We start from the raw sequence: 5,679 nt of genomic DNA, 5'->3' as shown, positions 1-5,679 counted from the left end.
CACAGCTCAGCAGGGTCAGCTAGCTTTCGTGAACACAGAACTCCTTCACTGATTTCCTCTTTTTAATGTGGAAAACTGAAAAGACTTTGCAGGCTGTCAGTGGGTTGTCCCCTCCAGTTCACACTATTTTCATTTCGATCAGAATTGTTTAAAGATTATTTGAAAAATTTGGAGCTTAATGATTTGTTCTCATATATTTCCACTACATGGTGTCAGTGGGCATTGATCCAGGAAGGCCAGCATGAAAAAGTTGAGTTGTATGTCTTAACCACCAATGCCAACACTACTGTAAGTATGGAACCCAAAGTACAATAATTAAACTTCAAAATGTGTTTGTCAAGGAAATAGGTGGGAATGCAGGGTGAAATCGGTCATTTGTTGGTGGAGGGTTGCAGACACTGGTAGTGTAATTAGAATTGGAATATTATATGACAAAACTCCATTATAAATGATTTTGAAAATCAAAATTGCCTAAATTTAAAAAAAAGAAGTCAACTTACGTCTATATTTCAAGAAATCTTGTCTTAGCAAATTTTGGCAGGGAGACCATACTTGGTAGAGAGAGGGAGAAAGAAAGGGACAGTTGACAGTTGGGAAGAGAAGCCTGGATATCATGGAAGAGATGAAAGCTGATCTTAGAAGATTTGGAGCCATCAGAGTTTAGAGAGTTAAATGGTGAGACCATTGCAGTTTAGATAGTTAAATAGAGAGATTGGTTTCAGTCATCAGCAGTGTATACATAGAGAGAGCTCACAGATATTCAGGCTATATTACCTAACAAGGGGAGCGTTTTTTTCCTGAAGCACTATGTAAGGATAATATTTTGCCAGGAAGAATGATAAGAAGTTGGTTCTCTTTCACAGATTAATACATTAGAGATGAAAACTTTTATACAAAGGAATCTATCATCTTGTCCTGTTGCTCTGTTTTCTTGTCATCATTCCATTCTCCCCCACAACCCTACCTAATCAGGGCTCTCGACATTTCTCAGCAGTGTCACCACATAGCCCCAGAGCATGTGTTAACTGCTGGTAGCTCACAGCCCTCATGTTTGTCCCCCATCCAAGCCAGAGCCATCCTTCTGAAACCAAGGATATTTGCTGAAAGCCCGTTCTTCCTTGAAGTGGCAGTCATGGTTTACCTCTTCTTAATCATTTTGTTTACAAATTTAGATGAATGTCACTATAATAGTGACAGGGATTTTCCAAACTAAGAAAAGCATAAACATTTCCCTTTCCCCGAAGAAATTTGGGCTAGTTATTTTCTATGCACTGCTAATAATATGTGATAATTAGGAAACAGAACTGAAGTAAAAACAGGTACATTTGTCAATTTGGTGCCATGACTAGTCAGTCTGAGTAGAAGTATGTATTTCTAGAAAAAAAAGCAGAAGAAAAGGAGTTGGTTGCTAGCAAAGAATGCCAAATCTCTGCCAAGAACTCCTTTGAAAATAAGAATTGTGACTATGGACAGAACATAATTGCAACTCAATGCCTCTTTTGTAGACCACAACACCCAAAAGGAGAGAGAGAACAAAAGGGAATGCCTGCCACAGTAGCAGGGTGGGAATGGGGGGATCAGTGTGGGAGGAATACTGGAATCCATGGTGGTGGAAAATGGGGACTGGTGGAGGAATGGGCATTTGATCAATGTATAATCGAAACCCAAGAACAAAAATTTGTAAATGTAGAACTGTACCTCATGGTGTTTCACTAATAAAAATTTTAAAAAAATAAAATAAAATAAAAATTGTTTTGTCTGCCAGAGATCAGCAGATGGGAACCTGAGTGAAGGTAAAAGATTAAATTAAGATTAAATTGGTTGACTTCTATTTTTCCTTGAGTACATTAATTTGATTTTGGAGTCAATTTATATGACAGTTCATCAAGGCACAGAAATTTTAACACTTCTCTTGTTTAAAAGTATAGTGATACACCATGTCTGTATCTCACATTATTTTTATTTTTGATAGTTTGACACAAAAGATACGTCAAAATCATAGATAAATGAAAATTATTCAAATAATTTTTGATTATTTATAATTACTTTATAGAATTATATTATAGAATTTCATAAATTTTCGGATTATGCAGAGTCAAAGTACATGTATCATATTACACTCACTACTGAAAGGCCTACTCTGTCATTCACCGTTGTTCAGTTTTTCCACTTTGATTACACCTTTCCATTTGGAAACTAAATAGTCTCATAGTTCTAAAGTTTGTTTTTATTGCTTGGAAAGATCAGAATTATGCAATTTTCAACATTGGATGAAACTAGAGGATATCATGCATGTAAAGTTAGCCTTAAGGAAAGGAACAGATACAGAGAGATTTTTCTCATATGTGGATTTTAAAGACAAACAGCAAGGTAGCAACAAAGGTTCAAGAGCAATGTAAGGGGAGAACTGATCCACACAATTGAGTCAGGGGATTGGGAGTGAGGGATTCTGGGGTTTTGGGGGGATAGGGAGGGTTTATTCTTTGAGATAATGAGGAGTGTCATGTTGGAATTATGTGTATGAGAAACCATTATTAATTGAATTATACATCATAGAATATAAATAATGTTTTAGACGTTTGTCTGTCTCATTTTATTCTATTAATTAGATTTCTCCATATGCCACATATGCATGAACTTGTTGGATACCTATCTTTCTCTGCCTGGTTTATGTCACTAAACATAATATCCTCATGTTATCCATTTTTATACAAATAATAAGAAGATTTCACTTCATACAACTGAGTAGTATTCCATTGCTTTACCACCGTTCATTTTCAAAATTTGTGGTTTAAAAGATACAAACATTGGTTTTAACAATGCTCTGGTGGTTTAAAATTTTTAGTTTAGGGAAGCAAAATAGATTTTACTGAAAAACACTTAGAAACTTGTGAAACAGGTGTAGGGTGGAATGGAATATATGTTCAAGGAGAACACTTGTTTAACAAAGCAAGCAAAGAGAGACATAGAGAAAGGAAGCACGGTATTTCTTCAAGGGAGAACACAAGCTTGAGGACCAAGCCCACTCTGGTAGTTTAGGAATAAAAACTTGGAGTGGTATGAACTTAACTTGTGCACTTTACGGGAGAACCTGAGTGAAACTATTAGAAGTACGTTCAGGAGCATGATAAACTGGAGTCTGCACTTGGAGGGAGGAGGGTAGAGATTTCTTTGGGGAGATCCGGACTATGGAGAACAGTAATATTATAACATTAATAATAGTATCGTACCATGGGATTCCAATAAAATCTTTAACAGTGGCATCAGATATGATAACATTCTTAGGTATTTGGATTTCCTGTGGAAACAACGGGAAAGCTGAGTTTATGCACTGGATGCCTCAGCCTGAAACAAGGTCAACAAGTCATGAATGAAAAATTTCAAGTTAGATGGATCAAGGATTCTGATCCCAGTGGAAGGCTAGCTTTTGGGTGGACAATTTCTACTGATGGCCTGATGTAGATTCTGATCCTCGGACATGTAACAGAAAGGAGGTAGTGACAGGTATCCTCAGAAGTGAAGCCTCTGAGACAGAATTCATTCATGCCAACATACGGGTTATCAATGTTTGCTCATGGCTGCTACCCTTATAACATGTCATCCAATGGTTTTGTGGTTTCAATTTACTGTGTAAATGTAAAGATGAAGTTTCTAAATGGAAGGTAAAAATCTGAGGCCCTCAAGATGATGAATTATGGGGATGCGGGGGGTGGGGAGCTGGAGCTATACAGCATGTAGGGCATTTACCTTGCACACGGCCTACCCAGGTTAGATTGCCAGCATCCTGTATGTTCCCCCCCAAGCACCGTGAGGTGTAATTCCTGAGTGCAGAACCAGGAGTAAACCCTGTGCATCGCCAGGTGTGACCCAAAAACACACACAAAAAAAGATGATGACTTGCCTTTAGATATTTTGAAGTCAAGTAGAAACAGCCAGAAATCTCCCCAGAAAAGAGTTCTCCTGGGTCGAAAACATCATCACCTCTAGCGTGAGAAGATACAGAAAATAAGGTTTCCATTTTATGCCAAGTTAAAGCAAGCCAGACATGATCTTGGAAAGTTTGGCAAAGGAAAGCATGGCTATAGGAAGGATAAGGTGACAACTGAGGCTTAGAGGTAAAATATACAAGAGAAGCAAAGGTCAAGAAGTAGGCGGTACAGTGGCGACAAGGTATACTAAGAAGAGCATTTTTTAAAAAATAAAATGCAATGACACATCAAATAAGACCTTCTTAAATGTTTCAGAACAGGGATATAACTCAGTGATAGAGCATTTGCCTTCCACTGTATGATGATCTGGGATTGATACTTAGCATTGCAAACAGCATTATTTTTTAATTTTTAATTTCTTTCTTGCTTGCTTCCTGGCTTGCTTGCTTTTTTGGTTTTTTGGGTCGCACCTGGCTATGTATAGTGGTTATTTTTTATTTTTAAAAAGACTTATAATTTTACCTTTTTACCTGTGGTTTAAAAGGAAATCTAAAATATTTTAGAGTAAATATATGTGAGGAAGAATAAAATTCACAGGAACTACTTAGTGTTCTTAATGATACAGGAATCAGAATTTTGAGGTTAATTGTATGGGTATTGCATAAATAATTTTTCCCCATTACGTGGGCTCTCTTTTTATCATGGGCACCATTTTTTCTAAGTTGCAGAAACTTCTTAGTTTAATGTAGTCTCATTTGTTTATCTTCACTTCCTCTTCCTTGGTCAGTGGTGTTTCATTCTAGAAGTTTCCATTAGCTTGAATGTCATGAAGGGATCTTCCCACATTTTTCTCCATATATCTTAAAATTCAGGTATGATATTGAGGTCTTTAATACATTTGATCTGACTTTGTGCCTGGCACTATAAAGAGATCTGACTTCATTTTTTTTTTGCATGTTGCTGTCCAGTTTTCCCAGCACCAGTTGCTGAAGAGAGTTCCTAGCTCAACTTCATATTTCTTGAGCCGTTATGAAAGATTCGGTAATAATAATCTGAGGGCCAGCGTCAGGATATTTGACTATATTCCATTGTTCTGAGGCCTGTCTTTATATGAATGTCATGATATTTTGATTACTACAACATTGTAGTAGGGTTTGAAGTTGGGGAAGGTGTTCCCTTCTTCTTTTTACCAAAGATTGCTTTTGCTCTTCATGGGAGAGAAGGTTGTGTATGAGTTTCAAGAGTGTTTAATCAATTTCTTTGAAAAATATCATGGGTATCCTTATAGAATGTGCATTAAATCTTTATAGAGCTTTGGGGTGTATTGCCATTTTGACAGTACTAAATCTCTCAATCTATGAGCATGGGATGTGATTCCATTTCCTCATATACTCTCTTTTTTCGTGAAGTAGTGTTTTGTAGGTTTTTTTTTTTTGTATAGTTCCTTAACCTTTTTAGTTGATTCTAATATACTAGATTTTCTGAGGTATTATTGTGAATGGGATTGTTTTTCTCTATCTCTTTTTTCTCTTTCATTATTAATATATGGGAAAGCCATGGAGTACCGGATATTACTTTTGTAATATGCTACTTTACTAAACAAATCTATTGTTCCCAGGTGCTTTTTTGTAGATTCTTTGGGATTTCCTAAGTATAGTATCATGTCGTCTCCAAATAGTAAAAGCTTGAGTTCTTCCTTTTTTATCTGGATGCCCTTGATATCTTTTTTTTTTTTTTTACCGAAATCATA

Source organism: Sorex fumeus, unplaced genomic scaffold, assembly GCF_029834395.1.
Source record: "Sorex fumeus unplaced genomic scaffold, SorFum_2.1 ptg000095l, whole genome shotgun sequence".
NCBI classification, from domain to species: domain Eukaryota; kingdom Metazoa; phylum Chordata; class Mammalia; order Eulipotyphla; family Soricidae; genus Sorex; species Sorex fumeus.
This window is presented reverse-complemented; position numbering follows the sequence as displayed.